Here is a 15,195-nt window from a genome sequence, read left to right on the forward strand (position 1 = left end):
GCGAAAACAACACCAAATCACATTAAAATGAACACAATTACTTCAATAGTTAACATTAGCTATCATAACACAACCTAACAAGGCACTTTCCCTTCATTAATTACTCTACAATATGTCTGTCTACCTGCAGAGATGGAAATGGAAATCGAAGAGCGCCTGGGAGGTGGGCATAAAGCTGGGTAGCTGCCTGCAGCTGCAGAAGCAGGGCCGGTGCAAGGGGGCAGGCAGAGCAGAGCAGGGCACGGGGAGGCAGCCCAGCCTGAGTGCAGCTTAGGTTAAGTGGGGAGGGCGCAGTGTCAGTGGCTGGCTGCGCGGGGAGCTAGGCAGGCACAGGAGGCCTCCAGTTGGCAAGAGGCAATGCCTCGCTAGTGCAGGGCTGCGCGGTGGAGAAGCCCCGCCAGCAGCGGCCGAGGCCCTAAGTGCAAAGGAACGCCACAGGCAGCAAGCGATGCCTGAGGCACAGCTGCACAGGGCAGGCAGCGACAGCCCCCTAGCCGCCTGGGGAGCAAGCGGCAGGGGTGGGGCCGGGATGGGCTACGTGCCCAGCAGCCATGTCTTGCGGGAGCACCTGGGAGCCTGCAGAGCTAAGGCGGAGACCCAGACCAGCCACAGGTAAAGGCTGGGCCGGGGGCTCTGGAAAACTGCTGCTGGGTGCTGCGAAGACACACACCGGGCAGGATGCAGCTGCAGGCAGCCTTTGCCTGGAGCCGCAGCCTTTCTCCCGCTGCAGGGCGTCCGCGTCCCGCTGAGGCGCACAAAGTGAAATCAGTCCTCGTAAATTCGAGGAATGGGTCATAAGATGAGGTAGGGGTTTTAAATCAAACTCCTTGTAAACTTGAATTCTCATAACCCGAATGGGTGTATCTCGGGGTATGACTGTAATCTGTGTAAACTGCAGAATTTCTGCGCTTTTTCCTGACTAATTCCTTATAAATTGACAAGCCTGTCCTTACGTATGAAATAGATATCTGTTAGATTTCTTTTAGGCCTTCTCCTCCAGATGAAAAAAACCCCAAACCTCTGGAGTCTCTCAGCTGAATGAGGAGCTGACTTGTTGATTCATATAACTGTGGATCTACCAGGGTGGATTGATTTAAATAAAAAATAAATAAATAAAAAATGTGGGAGAATATAGACAGCTGTGTGTGCTGAACGTCTTCCCTTTTTCTTTCTAGTCCACTCTGTTGTTCCTTTCTGTGCCGCCTCCCAGAGGCAACCGGTGCGGGGATTCCAAGGGGGGGACAGACCAAGTGTCCCTGCCCATGCCACTCCCCATTCTGCCCCTGCTCCATCAACACACACCATCCCTTTCTCAGTCATGTCCCTCCTCTTCTTCCCAATGGGCTCTGCCCATGCCCCACCTTCTCCCCAGCTCACCTCTTCCAGTGGAAGTGCTGTACCGCTTCTGGTGAGTACAAGCCAGTCCCCTCAAGCCTTCCCCACTAGAGCATAGGAAGTTTGTGCAGCTCTTGGGCTGCCCTGCTGTGGGGAACGGGCAGGACTCTCATCGGAAGTGGTGTGGTGCTGATGGTGAATGCAGGGAGGGCTGATGCTGGTGGTTTCTGTAACCCCTGTGAAGCCACACACGTTACCTATGCTGCTTCTGTCCTTTCTTATATATTGTCTCTCTGACTTTAAGACAGTGTCTTAGCTAACTCCTCTGCCATGCTCGACCAAGGTCCACTACCACATAAGCACAGAACAAAAACAAATATATCCCACTTGTGTCTGTCTTCGCACATTAGTTTTTAGTCTGCTGAGAAACAGAAATTGAAAGCCCAGAACTTTCAAGACACAAGAGCTGGTAGTTAGGCTGGACAGACTAGAGCCATTAATTAATTTTTATGAGACTGTAAGTGTGTGTTTAGCATGTTTGTGGTGAGGTTTAATTGTAACTGTTATTTTTAAATGAGAAATTTCAGGTTATATTTATTATTTTTTTAAAAATAAGGGAGGCATGGGTTTCAGAGACCAGAGAAAGGGAATAATTTTTCTTGTAGTTCTCATGAAGATCCAAGTGCTAAGAGAATGGAAAGTTAAGGTAACCACCATATCTCTTCAGTCACCCTTTCTGTCAAACTGTCAATAAATCAACAAAAGTGCCAGTTTTATGTGATGCAGGCCTTGAGGTGCCATGATTAAAAAGAAGATCATCAGTAGGTTCACTGAGCAGCCACAAGATAACTTTCAATCCTTATTGACATGGGCTTGATTTGAATTTGTTAGCTAAAGATGAAAGGTGTTTATACTGTATTCCTGATCCTTGAATCATCAGGACTCCACCAAAGCTAATTTACTGAAAGAATCTGATATTTTTTAATGTGGCTGAAAACATCTCAGGTGGCTAAACAAATCATGTGTTAAGTGGGAAATCATAATCATTCCTTTCTTGATGCTCTGAAGTGATTTAGCATAGCTACATCTCACTGATAAATATTCCGTAGCAATTATTTTAATAATGGAGAAGGATATTAACCACAACTCCCACATGAAAACATATGGGGAGTATAGCATTTATTTTAATGCATTTCTTTGTTTGTAAATATTTGAGAATGTGTAATTAGAGTTGCCTAAATTATCAGATATATTACTGGAGACCAGTTTCAGTAAGTTACTGGTGTAAATCAACCTTTTGCAGGATCCATTTTATACCAGTGCAACCCACCTGTTTTAGAGGTTCACACTAGTGTGGCTATATAGGTGCAAATTCTTTATACTTTATTCAGTCCTGTTGCTATTAATGGGTTTGCATAGAGTACACCAAGGACAAAATGTGGCTCTTAAATATTTGTGAATAACTGCCCAGGTGTGCATTTACATTAAAGATGGAGCAACTGCTAACACAGGGACCTTAACAGCATTTTACAAGGTTGCTAGGTAGACATGAAATACATTTGTGATATAGGTGAGTGAATGCTGTAATTTCCACAGGTGTGGGGTGATTAAGTTACTTGCTTAAGGCAGTTGAGTGTTTTGGTGTTAGAACTCAAAAGTCCAGGGCCTCTTAGAATGTATGTAAACCACTAGACCAGACTTGATGTGGATAAAAACATGTCTTTAACTTAGTGCAAATGAAGTGGGTCTTTGCCCAGGAAAGCTTATGCTCCAAAATATCTGTTAGTCTGTAAGGTGCTACAGGACTTCTCATTGTTTTTGCAGATACAGACTAACAAAGCTACCCCTCTGATATTTGTTAAAGATTGTTTTCTCCTTGGTAGATCCTGAATGTACAAGAGAATTAGGTACAAAATCTATTCCAGATTCATCCCTGGTGCAACTCAGTTGTCATAAATGGAGTTAGAACAGGAATGATCTAGTCCAGTTCTTTAACATTATGTGAAATAATGGCTTTCTGAACTGAGAGAAAATGGAAGTGTGAGGACACACATGTTGTTCCTTTTCTTGTTGGTTGCCATTGTTTAAGCCTTGCCTTTCAATGGCAGTATTAAGGATGGAGACAAATTGGTTGTCATTTTAAGTGACAGAAAAACCTGCCTGAAGTATCCTAAGTATTATTTTGCAAACTAATGTGTGGTATTTATTACTTTTATAATGGTTTCTACATCACCTTCCCTTATGAGACCTACCAGTGAGTTGTTTGCATATTTTGGCTGGCTGGGAGAGACGGACTCCAGCCCCACACCCTCTGCCCAAGTTGTAAGCATAATCTGAACCTGCAGTGGAGTATAATTTCAGAAAGTATAATTCCAGTCCCAGTCTCACCCCTGCTGATTGAGGTAGTTACTGACCTGTGTATCCACTTTCGATTTTAGGTTTCTAGTGATTTGTTCTACACTGAAATTTAGAACTTTCACAAGTAGCTCCTGGAAGGGCTGGATCCTGCAGCCCCCATACAATTAATCTTTATTCAGATGAATAATCAGGTTTACAGTCAGGCCCCAAGTGAGCAATGATTTAGTTTAATTTGGATTATTCAGGAAGTATCAGTATAACTAGTGGCAGCAGTTTAAATACTCTAGTGATATGCTCTTTGTTGGGAACAGCACCTATAAGTACCTTGGAACCTGATGTTTGTAAAATGCATTATTTGCTCTTGCATGGTATCGTACCATAATAAACATATCAGTATGCTTGCTCAGTTTATACGTGCTTATCAAAAGGGAGTAAAGAAATAGCTAAAAATATTGGCTAAGAGTTTCAAGAGTGACTTGTGACTGAATGCTTCAGTTTTTGGTTGTTATCCTTTAAAAGCTTGATTTTTAAAGGGCAGTGTCATATTCCAGGGTTCCATCCATACCAGTGAGGGATTGTGTCACCACCTGTTCTACAACATTGGGTGCCTCAAAGTGCTTTGCTTTTTTAAATTCCCAACCTGGGTTGCTCACAAACAGCTCAACACCACGCAAGCTTGAGTGTCTGTGTGTAGTTGCAGCCCTGGTCCAATAACTCTGATCCCAGCAGTCTCTCAGTCACACTCAGCTCACACTCTGGCTTCCATCATACTGGGTAACTGCTTGCAGAGTGACCCAACACTCCTCTGCTCCTGAGTTTTCCAAGAAATATGTGTTCTTCACTTTATGAACATCTCCTTAACAGTTCAGATATTAGGGTTCTGTTGTCCCTGTGGAGTATCAGTATTGAAGAGTCTGCTTTTTAACTGGAGTTGCCAAACAGCACAGTTTAAAAACAACACTGGATTAATTTAGATTAAAAATAAAACAAGTTTATTTAACTACACAAGGAGAGTTTCAACTGAGCATGAGTATAAAATAGTAAAGTCAGAAATGGTTACAAAAAATATAAAGACACAGTAGAATACTTCACATTAGCTAAAATTTAACCTGGACTTGGTTCGAGATAAAATTCTTACCCACACATTCCAGGCAACAGGGCTGACCAGGTCAGGATCGCCTCTGATCACCCTCTTAGGTGAAGGGTGGGGGGAGGGGGAGGAAGAGAAAATCTGGGGTCTTTTGCCCCTCTCTTTTATAGTGCAGTCACACTTTGAAATGCAGGCTTCTGAGGTAGCCATTGTGCTTTTAAGAAATCTGGCCACTTAATTTTGTGCCTAAATGTGAGGTGAGCTCTTGAAAATCTGATCCAGCAGGATTTGTTCTCCGCTCAGTGATGCCAGAAGAAGGCAAGACTTCACAAGCCTCACTCCACAGAATGGCAAGATGTAGGGTTCCATAAAGAGGTGAAAGATGGCCATTACAGCCTACTGATAAGAAAGTGATTGCTAGTAAAAATCCATACACAGCTGATGTTAAAGTGCTGCTATGGCGGTGCTTCAAGAACCACACTGGCGTGGCTGCTGATGGGAGAGGGGAGGAAAAGAGGCAACTGTGATGGGCCCCAGCAATTTAAAAGGGCGGGGCCTTCTGTCCCCTGCTGCTGATGTTGCAGCAGTGGCCAAAGCCCCAGACCCTTTAAATCTCTGCTAGAGACCAGGCTGGTGTATGTTCCACCTAAAGCCCTGTCACTTCCAGTGACCTGGAGCCAGCCCCCCCATATCCATAAAACTCTTAAGTTACTTTCACCCACAGTTCCATATAGTTGAGAATCTGTCTTTATTACCCTGTGACTGGTAGCCAAACATTTTGAGTGTTTTAGGAATCTGTTTCCTTATGCTGGAAGAAAGAATGCTTTGCCTTTAGAAGCAAGGGATCAGGCAGTTGGCTTGAGTGGATTGTAAATCTCATCTGACTGTAACCGTGTCTGTCTGTCTGTCTGAGGCTTCACACCTAAGGATGGTGACTCAGACTAACCACACTGAGGCAAACAGGTCTGAACCAATACAGCTGTACCCATTAGCTCTGTTGTTAAGGTTATGGGTTAAATCAAAACAAAACAAAACACTGAAGCAGGTACAAAATTTGGTGGAAGAAAAGGATTGGTCTAGTGAGTATGGACAAAGAATGCACTTGAATTGGTCTGAATTGATCACTGATTTCCCCTGCATGTGGAAGAGCATGAAGTTACTGAGCATACACTGTAGCAGATTGGGGATCCCTATTTGTGAAACTGCACTTGGATACAGGGCTATACCCTGCATAAACAAACACATAAGAGCAATGAGTCAGTACAAGTACAAAACTTGAGCAAGATCTTGTGGTTTGCTAGTTATTAATCTTGCTACACAGTTTTTCCTTAGTGTGCCTTAAATATTTAGGCGGCAGGAAATGTAGTCAACTGACATAAAATGTGTGCTTTTCTCGTACCAGTTGGCATTCACAGGTGTTAGTTTCATTAACTTAAGCTGAAAGTAAACACCTCTTTTTCGAGGACATATCTTGTGAAGGAATTGATGGCTTTAGTCTCCAGTGGCCAAAGTGCCTGTCCTAGTCTCACTGTATAGGTTCTGAAATAGGATCCTGCATCATTATCATTCACATAATAGAGGTTAAAAAAACAAAATGCAACAAAATCAAAAATAAACCCAACACCGCCCCACCCCCAGAATCCAACCATCCCTCCATCCCTAACTGTTGTCATGTTTATAATCTAAATATGACAACTTTGAAGAGCAGCAATGTGTATGCTTCATTGATGCTTGTGAGAGGAAGAAAGCAACAGCAGCAGCCGCACCAACAGAGCCAGGACAATTCCCTTGCCCCCACTGTGAACGCCCATACTGTTCAAAGCTTGGACTCCTCAGCCACATGTGAGTCCGCAACCGATGAGCCTGTGCAAGCTCAAGACGTCATCGTCGGACACGACGGACTACCTACTTCTAATCTAAATTTTCGAAATGGACCTTCATTTTATAACAGAGTGAATCAAAAGCAGATTAAATGCTGAATTTGGAGACTCTTTATAGAATACTCAGATCAAAATTTTGCAAACGACTTCTGTACTTAAAGTAATCTGTTACTACAGAGCTACCTCCTCCATCCCAATCTTGTAATGATCTGAAATCCAGACTTTGAGATGGGATCCCATCAGCATTCTAACTTCTTTTGAAAGATAGGAGCTGAGACAGCTGTAAAAATTAATAAATCCTCTTCCAGAATAAGCCTATAACTTTTCCAGCTGTTGGCTGACACTCTTCCTGTTGAAATAACTCTGGGCTGATGTAAGTTTAAAACAATACAGTTATGGTAACTGAAAAAAAAATCTTTATCAGTTCTGTGCCATTTTTAGTTTTTTTATAATTCCAGATATATCTATTTACTGTTGGGTCTCTAGAAAGTCAGAAAATATATCACTAAATATTTAAAACTTTATGGACTCTTAGGCCATATCTGCACTAGCCTCCGTCTTTCAGAGAGGGCATGTTAATGAGGGATTTCAGCAGATGCTAATGAGGCAGTGCCGTGAATATTCAGTGCCTCATTAGCATAATAGCAGCCATGTGTGATTCGAAAGTGCTGCTTTCAAAACACATGCCATTTGTGTAGATGGGGGACTTTTGAAAGGACCCCTCCCAACTTCAAAAGCCCCTTCTTCCCAAAACCAAATGGGAAAAAGGGACTTTCGAAATCGGGGGGTTCTTTTGAAAGGCCCCCATCTACATGGGCGGAGTGTGTTTTGAAAGCAGCACTTCCAAATTGCATGCAGCCACCATTATGCTAATAAGGCACTGCTGAAATCCCTCATTAACATGCCCCCTCCTTTCCTGTAGACACGGCCCTAGAGTCAATTACATCTGATAAAACGGAACATTGGCCATAGTCTTTATTTCTTTTCTGCATTGTGTGTCTTTTGCTTTATCCTCATAGATGATCTAAGTACTGTTGATCTTGCTTCCCTTCCAAAACCTTGTTGACTGAAATGGTGCAGAAACATGTTCCTTAATGTTACGTCATATTATACTTGATTGCAACCACATTAATATTCGCTCTGGACATTGTATCATTTTGCCATGTGTGTGAAGGAACCCAACTCATGAAAGACCCATAAGTTGTGTCATGAGGTCTCATTTATGATGGTAGAGCTATAGAATTCAAAAGTTTAGTTTAGGTATCTCTTTGTGATAAAATTCATCTGGATAGAATAATGTGGTAACCAAAAATATTCAATCCAGCACACTATCAGATAGACACTAAGAATAACTGGTGATTTTCAGAATATTTCTGCAAAAATAATTTGTTCATTTCTTATACAGGTTTTAAAAGGTAAAGCTTCTTTGTATAACATATTTAAAGTGTACATGAGCTAGTCATGAAGGTAGATCTACTGTTGCTTCTGTGTATTTTTTGCAGTTATGTGGTCTAGTCCAGCTAGATTTTACATTGTACCCCAACTTCAGAATACATTACAGGAGGAGAGCAAACAAAACATATTAAAAATGTCAATAAGCTAATAGGAAATTAAGGAAGGAAAAGAATTCTTAGATCATCTACTCCATTTCAAGGTCAGGGCAGGATTGTTTCCTTCAGCTCACTTTTCCAATGCTTCCTGCTTGACAGATTTTAAATTATACAACCAGTAAGGCTTCCACCAACTCCCTTGGGAAACAAGTCTGAAATCTATTACTTTTTTATTGTTTTGTTTCTATATTTATATGGCAAGGATTTGTAAACTTGTTAATACTTCCTAAATTGGGGTGGGGAAACTTTTTAGGTGGAGGGCCACTGACCTACAGAAAAATGAGATGGGGGATGCACAGAATGGAGAAGCAAGAAAAAACCTCACGGATCTGGCCCGGACTGAGGAAAAGACACCTCACTCCATTCACACTCCAACCTCATGTGAGCCAGGGTGGAAGGGGAGAAAGGACTTCCCCCCAGGCTGGATTAATTTTTCTGGGGGCCCGAGGCCAGTTGATTTTGTGCCCCCCTCTCAAGGTTTTAGGGTGGGGCCAAAAATGGCTGGTAAATGGGATGGGGATGTGCAAGGCAGGTGGCATGCAGGAGCAGGCTGGGGTGGGTGTTCAGGATCTGAGCAGGAAGGGGTGCAGGAGTGGGCTAAATGTAGGACTCTGGGAAGGAAGGAGGTGCAGTAGGCTGAGGGTACAGGGTATGGGAGGAAAGGTGTGTGTAGGAGGCCACTGGGAGGTGTGCTTAACGGGGCGAAGGTCCCTGGGATCACATGTGGCTTCACCCCCTGTCACTCCCAGGATGAAATTTTGGCCAATGGGAGAAGAGGGGGGAAAGCCTCCAAGTGACTGGTTCCCTGTGCTGCCATTCTGCCAGCTAGGGAAGTGGCAATGTGCAGAACTGCTTCATCCCCACTGCAAGGCAAACCCCGTGGGCTTGATCTGACCTTGGCTTGCCTGGATTTGTCCTGTGAGACTCAGCCCTGCTCCTCACCATCCTGCAGAGGGGTTTGAACCATCAGCAGGATTGGCGTTTAGGCTCCCCGCAGTGGAATACGCGCACACACACACACAGACATTACCTTAACAGACTGGTGGGTTATTTTATGTTAAGGAAGTTAAAATTAAGCATTTGGTTTACACAGTGTTTCTAGAAAAATGTCAGACAGAAGAGAAAAATAATTTGTGGTATACTAGCAGAATTAGTTATGAATACCATGTCTTTCATTCCTTAGCACTTATTTAATATTTTAAATGCTTATATAGCATTGTAAATGTATTTTACTGAACAAAGAGGCCTGAAGGATTTATAGTCTAATATGCACAAAACAGGACAGAGGAAGGATTAATGGAAGTGGGTTTAAGAAAGAATTTAAATATAGAAGTAGCGGACTTACTGTGTGAGGTAGAATAAATGACAGTATGAAGGCACTGGTAGGAAACAGGCTGATGGCTAATCTATTAGAGAAGGATTGTGTCCAAGAAAAAAAATTATAACATTCCAAATTTGATGCCATCTCTGACATCCATGAAACAGTTAAGCAGCTAAAAACTGCATCCTTTCGTAGGATATATATATTCCAGTGAGAATTCTCTGATGAGTGAATTTTTATAAACTAATATCCTGCTGGAGGGCTTTGGTGGTTGGAGTTACTTTGGATGGAGTAAAAGTTGGAGTTAAGAGTTATCTCACCTGCTTAATTTCAGTTAAATGAATTTCTCACTGTTAGTAAAGTCAGTTGTTTCACTGGGTATTCTCCCAGCTTTTATTACAGACACGACAGAAAAGTTGTTTAAAAGTTTTTAAAATGTGATTCTTGTTAGTAGGACTTACGTTGGTAAATGTAGAATATTAATAAACAGGAAACGAGGCAAGCTGTTTTAGAAAAGGAAGTAATGAAATATTGAGACAGCAGCATTCTGTTGGACTGGGAGATTCTTAAAACATATGCAGTGATTAAGAAATACAATGAGTAACCAAGGACATCATCTTTTCATTAAGATGACAACAAAATAACAAGCACTACCTATGGTCTTCTCAGTGAAGATTTGATAAACACTTGTAAGAGAAAGTAAAGCACAGAAATAATGTAGAGTAGTTAGCTGATTGTCAAGGACTTTTAAGTGGATATAATAACTCTCTGAGACTCTTTTTCTCTTAATATAAGTAAGGATATGGTGAAATTAGCCTGTGGAGGGAAAAGAGGATTTCAAAACCCCAGTCTAGTGATGTTTGATGTCAACACCTTTATTTCAAAGTGAGTGAAGCTGTATATGTATACTGTACAGCAGCGTTTCTCAACCTTTTTTCATAAACTATCCCTTTTAAAAAAATTATAAGTACCCCCATGCTTCTCTCACATACCATAAGAAATTGAGAAACTTGGTCATAAAATAATCTGAGGTCTTGAAACAAGAGCCTTTCAACCTTTCCAGATTACTGTACCCTTTTCAGGAGTCAGATTTGTTTTGCATACAACCAAGTTGCACCTCAATTAAAAACTACTTGCAAAAATATCACAGAAGACTACTAAAAATTTCCTACCATCTTATTATCACACAAATTAATTGAATAGTAATATCGTACATGCATTTCAGTGCAATGAATATGAGGCAGTAGAAACACGTCGTTTTCTAAATGAACTTTTAGGTTGTACTGACTTTAAAAGTGTATTTTTGTAGCCTGTTATAGAACTAAGCAAATATCTAGATGAGTCAGTGTACCCTCACGAAGACCTCAGTATAGCCCAAAGGGTACTTGTACCACTGGTTGAGAAACACTGCTTACAGGAATGTCACTTGAACATTAATTACTCCTGACAGTCCTGCTAATTAGAGTTTAAAGATCTTCTGCAGAAGAAACACTTTTCTTGTTATAGCAGGGAGAAGCTAATTGTTTAAGTCCAGTATCTGCAGTCAACTGTAAAGTTTTTGTCCTCACTGAGGGAGGTTGATAGGAGTGTTTCTCCCACCAACCTGCCTTACTCCTCTTACAGCGAGCTTGTTGGAGAGAGGATGGGACAGGACAAGGGACCCCCATGGGACCCAGGGACTTCCCCTCCGTCCCTGAGTTGTGACAGCAGGAGTACAGGGGGTTGACTGCGGACCCCACAGAGATCGATTTCACATGAAATTGAACTCCGGGAAATCAACTCTTCGACCTGCTAAATGCAGACATACCCTCAGACTGTGCTTTTGAGCTTGGCGCATGTGTTGAAGGAGTGGGGGGGATAGATGGACCAAAGAGCCATATTTTGGCATCACAGTTTCAGGAGGCAACCAGAAGTATGTCTACATAGCAAAAAGAAACCTGTGGCTAGCCCATGCTAGCTGACTCAGCCTTGCAGAACTTGGTCTGTGGGGTGGTTTCATTGCTGTGTAGACTTCGAGAAGTCTAAGATCTGGGACGGTTCTCTGAACTGTTCATTAACAACGAAGGGATAGTTAGACCAGTTAAAATTGGGTTTTGAGGAGGAGATTCTATTCCTGGGACACATTTAGTTAAGAATTGATGGGTTTCCATTCCAGTGGTCCAGTCCAAAGCTTTTCAAACTTGAATTTCCATTTGCTCCAATGGACTTTTGATCAGGGCCCAGTTTCCTGTCTTGTGGTGTCCTTCAGCTAAAACAGGGAGGACAGAAATGAATATTAGTGTTTCTAGGTATTGTGCAAATATAAATAATTACTGTTTCTGTTATTTTTAATTTAACTTGTTTTTTACAGCTTTCTTCGATGCTGTCTGTATATACCTATAAAAATCAATGTTTTGTTTGCAGTATGCCATTAACAAATCCACAACCAAGCAGCCATTTTCATAGCTGTGCCCTCACTTCCACAAAGCAGTTGTGTACATTTACATAATCCTAGCTTCAGGATTTTTGAGGAAGAGGGGGCTTCCAGAAGAAGGGTTTCCTTTCAGGAGGTCCCCGTGGGCTGCGCATCTACATGGCTATTTTGGATTCTGGAAGAACTTCTTCTGGACTCAGAATCATGTGGCCATATGCTAATGAGGCATGGGAAATTTACATCCATGCTTCATTAGTATCTTCCAGGTTGCTCATTACCATACCCCTTCCAGAAGGGGCATCTATAGGCGCAGCCTAAGAGTTTTACAAGGGGGAGAAACATATCCCCCTTGTTTTCATAAACATGGGAATAGACTTTCCATTAGACAGAAAAATTGGTCCAAATCAGTTAAATGACACTGTTTGGTCTGGACAAAGTCATACATTGTAATTTCCAATGTAAGTCCACTAGGCCGCAGCAGTCACCATATTGTTCATTAATTATATGGATGTATGGAAACAGGTGAATGTTATCCTTTGGTGTTCTTAGATATTCCAATATTAACCAAATGCATGAAAGTGACTGGAAACTGACTATAAATCAAAATGAAACTAAGGACCATGAAAATGGATTAAACTTGAGTTTGTGTATACACTGAAAACTAAATATATTTAAATATGTCACTTTTTAAATTAAAGATTTATTCATACATAGGTGAAGATTTTTAAAATATGTTTTTAATCTAATTAGTTTCCATTGAAAATTTGGAGAAGATTGAGAAAGGAAGTACTTCATTTTTTCCCCAATGGGATACATTTTACAGTGTGAAAGTTTAGATTGTTCACCACATCTGCTTGGAATAAATATTTCTAACCTGTTTTTGCCATGTCAGCTCCTTACTGCTGCTTCATAGAAGAAATTAGAATCTTTGAACACTGAAATCTCCACTTAGACCTTTTCTTATTCCAGGGTTTCCCGCATAACTAATCATAATTCAAAAAACATTTTAAACACACTGGGACTGCCTAACTGCTTTTTATGTTTGTGAATAAAGCTTGCAGTGTAAGAGTGGCTTACTGTGGTTTGGGTTATCAGAACTTCCTGGAATGATCTAGTCAAAAACTTGATTTAGAAAATTAAGATTACCAAGAAAACAGTGAGTCAAACACAAGGGTGGTATAAGCAACCATAAGTCACAAAAGGCTTTCCATTGCAACCTCTCATGCAAGCACACTCTGAACAGGGATGATAGAATTCTAGAGATTTTTGGAGAGAGTTAGGCTATGTCTAGATGAGAGCAAGCTGTCGACAGAAATTTTGTCAGAAGATATCTTCCGACAAAAACTTGTCAAGGGATCGCAGCCAGACAGCAAGGCAGATCACTCTAGTGTAGATGTAGCCTAACTTCCTCAGTTTATTTTACATTGCTTCATTGTTGTTCTGTTGAGGTGATGGAGATTAAATAGGTTTATCTTGCTCTTTGTTCCAACTTTTCCTCTCAGTCAGGCTTTTCGCCATGCTTCTTTTCTGAGACGCCCATACAGTAGGAATCCCTCTGATGCACTTTAAAGACTCTTAGGCTGCTTCTACACATGCCACCTGCTGTCAGAGGTGGCATGGAAATGAGGCAATTCAAAGCAGGCTAATGAGGTGCTAAAATGTATATTCAGTGCCTCATTAGCATAATGGCTGCCATGCAGATTTCAAAGTGTGGACTTCAGATTGCAGATTGACAGTGTAGATGTGGGGCAGCTTTGAAATAAGTGCCCCACTTTGACATTCCCTTATACTGATCTAGTTCTGTGGGGGTAAGAGAATGTCGAAGTGGGGCACTTATTTCAAAGCTGCACCACATCTACACTCTCAATTTGCAATTTGAAGTCTGCACTTTGAAATTCTCATGGCCGCCATTATGCTAATGAGGTGTTGAATCTGCATGTTCGCGCCTCATTAGTCTGCTTTGAATTGCCTTGTTACCTCAGAGGTGGCACGTGTAGAAGCAGCCCCAGATAGTTCCTAGTAGGTAGATCACCCCAGGATCATATAATGTAATTCTCAGTTTCCACCTACTCCAGGAATTTAGGTTGGGAAGTATTTATTTTGAGATTTACAAACATCAGGGAGGCAGGTGCAAAAAATATAAACCAAACCAATGTATTGACAGATGTCAGGGTGGCAAAACTCCTATCTCAGAATGAATCTCTGTAAGTTTCTCATGAACATTTTGCCTCGGCCACTCTGTTTCCTCAGCCTTATTGTCCTGAAGGGTAACAAGACTGAGGGTGTCTGTGCTTAAAACTACAGCAGCTGAGTTTCAGAGTAGACTCTACCTACTGATGGGAGGGATTCTCTTGTTGGCATAGGTAATAAGAACATAAGAATGCCCATACTGGGTCAGACCAAATATCTATCTATCCCAGTAGGAAGAAGGGTTCTTTGGAAGATGGGGTTTATTTTCAAAAGAACCCCATCTACATCGCTTCTTTACTTTTGAAAGAATCTCTTCCGAAAAGAGAGTATGCAAATGAAGCACAAGGTGTGTAAATCAGTGCCTCATTTGCATTTTTGATTTCCCTCATTTGTATTCTTCTTTCGAAAGAAGAATGCAAGTGTAGATGTAGTCTAAGTTACAATGATGTTGTGAGTTCAATTATTTCCGTATCATAAATTAATTTAATACATAAAAAGCCCAGGGTTTTCTGAGTATGAATCTTGCAAACTCAACTTGGGATATGAAAGTTAATCTGGAATCCTACATGTTCACATTTCATCTCCTCTGCTAACAGTTTTGTAAACCAACTTGCTCACTCCCTGACAGCTTGCTGCGCAATGCTAAATGGAACAAAAGCAATGAACCTTAACTGTTCTCACTTTAAAGAGCAAGAAAGACTGAGTGCACCCAGGGAGCAGATCTGCTGAGTAAAATGGTGCCACTCTTAAACAGTCACCTGTCACATGAAAGTGCAGTTCTGTTGTACTAATGTTTAAGTCTGTTCCCTAAGGGTTAATGTTCAGATTTTTCCAATTGCTGCCTTCAGCTCTATGCCCTAGTGCTATGGGCAGAGAACAAGAGCAGAACTAACACTTTTGCTTGTGTTTATTGACTTTCCTGCTATAGCTGAGGCAGAGCCCTTGTTATACTTTCAGAGCTATTTATACCCTTCTTTGTGTACGTATGTAATACTTAT

At 41.4% G+C, this 15,195-nt stretch overlaps 1 protein-coding gene across 1 annotated transcript in view; it reads left to right on the forward strand.

The window, feature by feature from the left end:
- NIBAN1 (niban apoptosis regulator 1) overlaps positions 1-15,195 on the forward strand; it is a 96,435-nt gene that overhangs the window by 21,967 nt on the left and 59,273 nt on the right. The gene's annotated exons all lie outside the window — the stretch shown is intronic.

The sequence above is a fragment of the Carettochelys insculpta genome, chromosome 9 (assembly GCF_033958435.1).
Source record: "Carettochelys insculpta isolate YL-2023 chromosome 9, ASM3395843v1, whole genome shotgun sequence".
Classification (NCBI taxonomy): Eukaryota; Metazoa; Chordata; order Testudines; family Carettochelyidae; genus Carettochelys; species Carettochelys insculpta.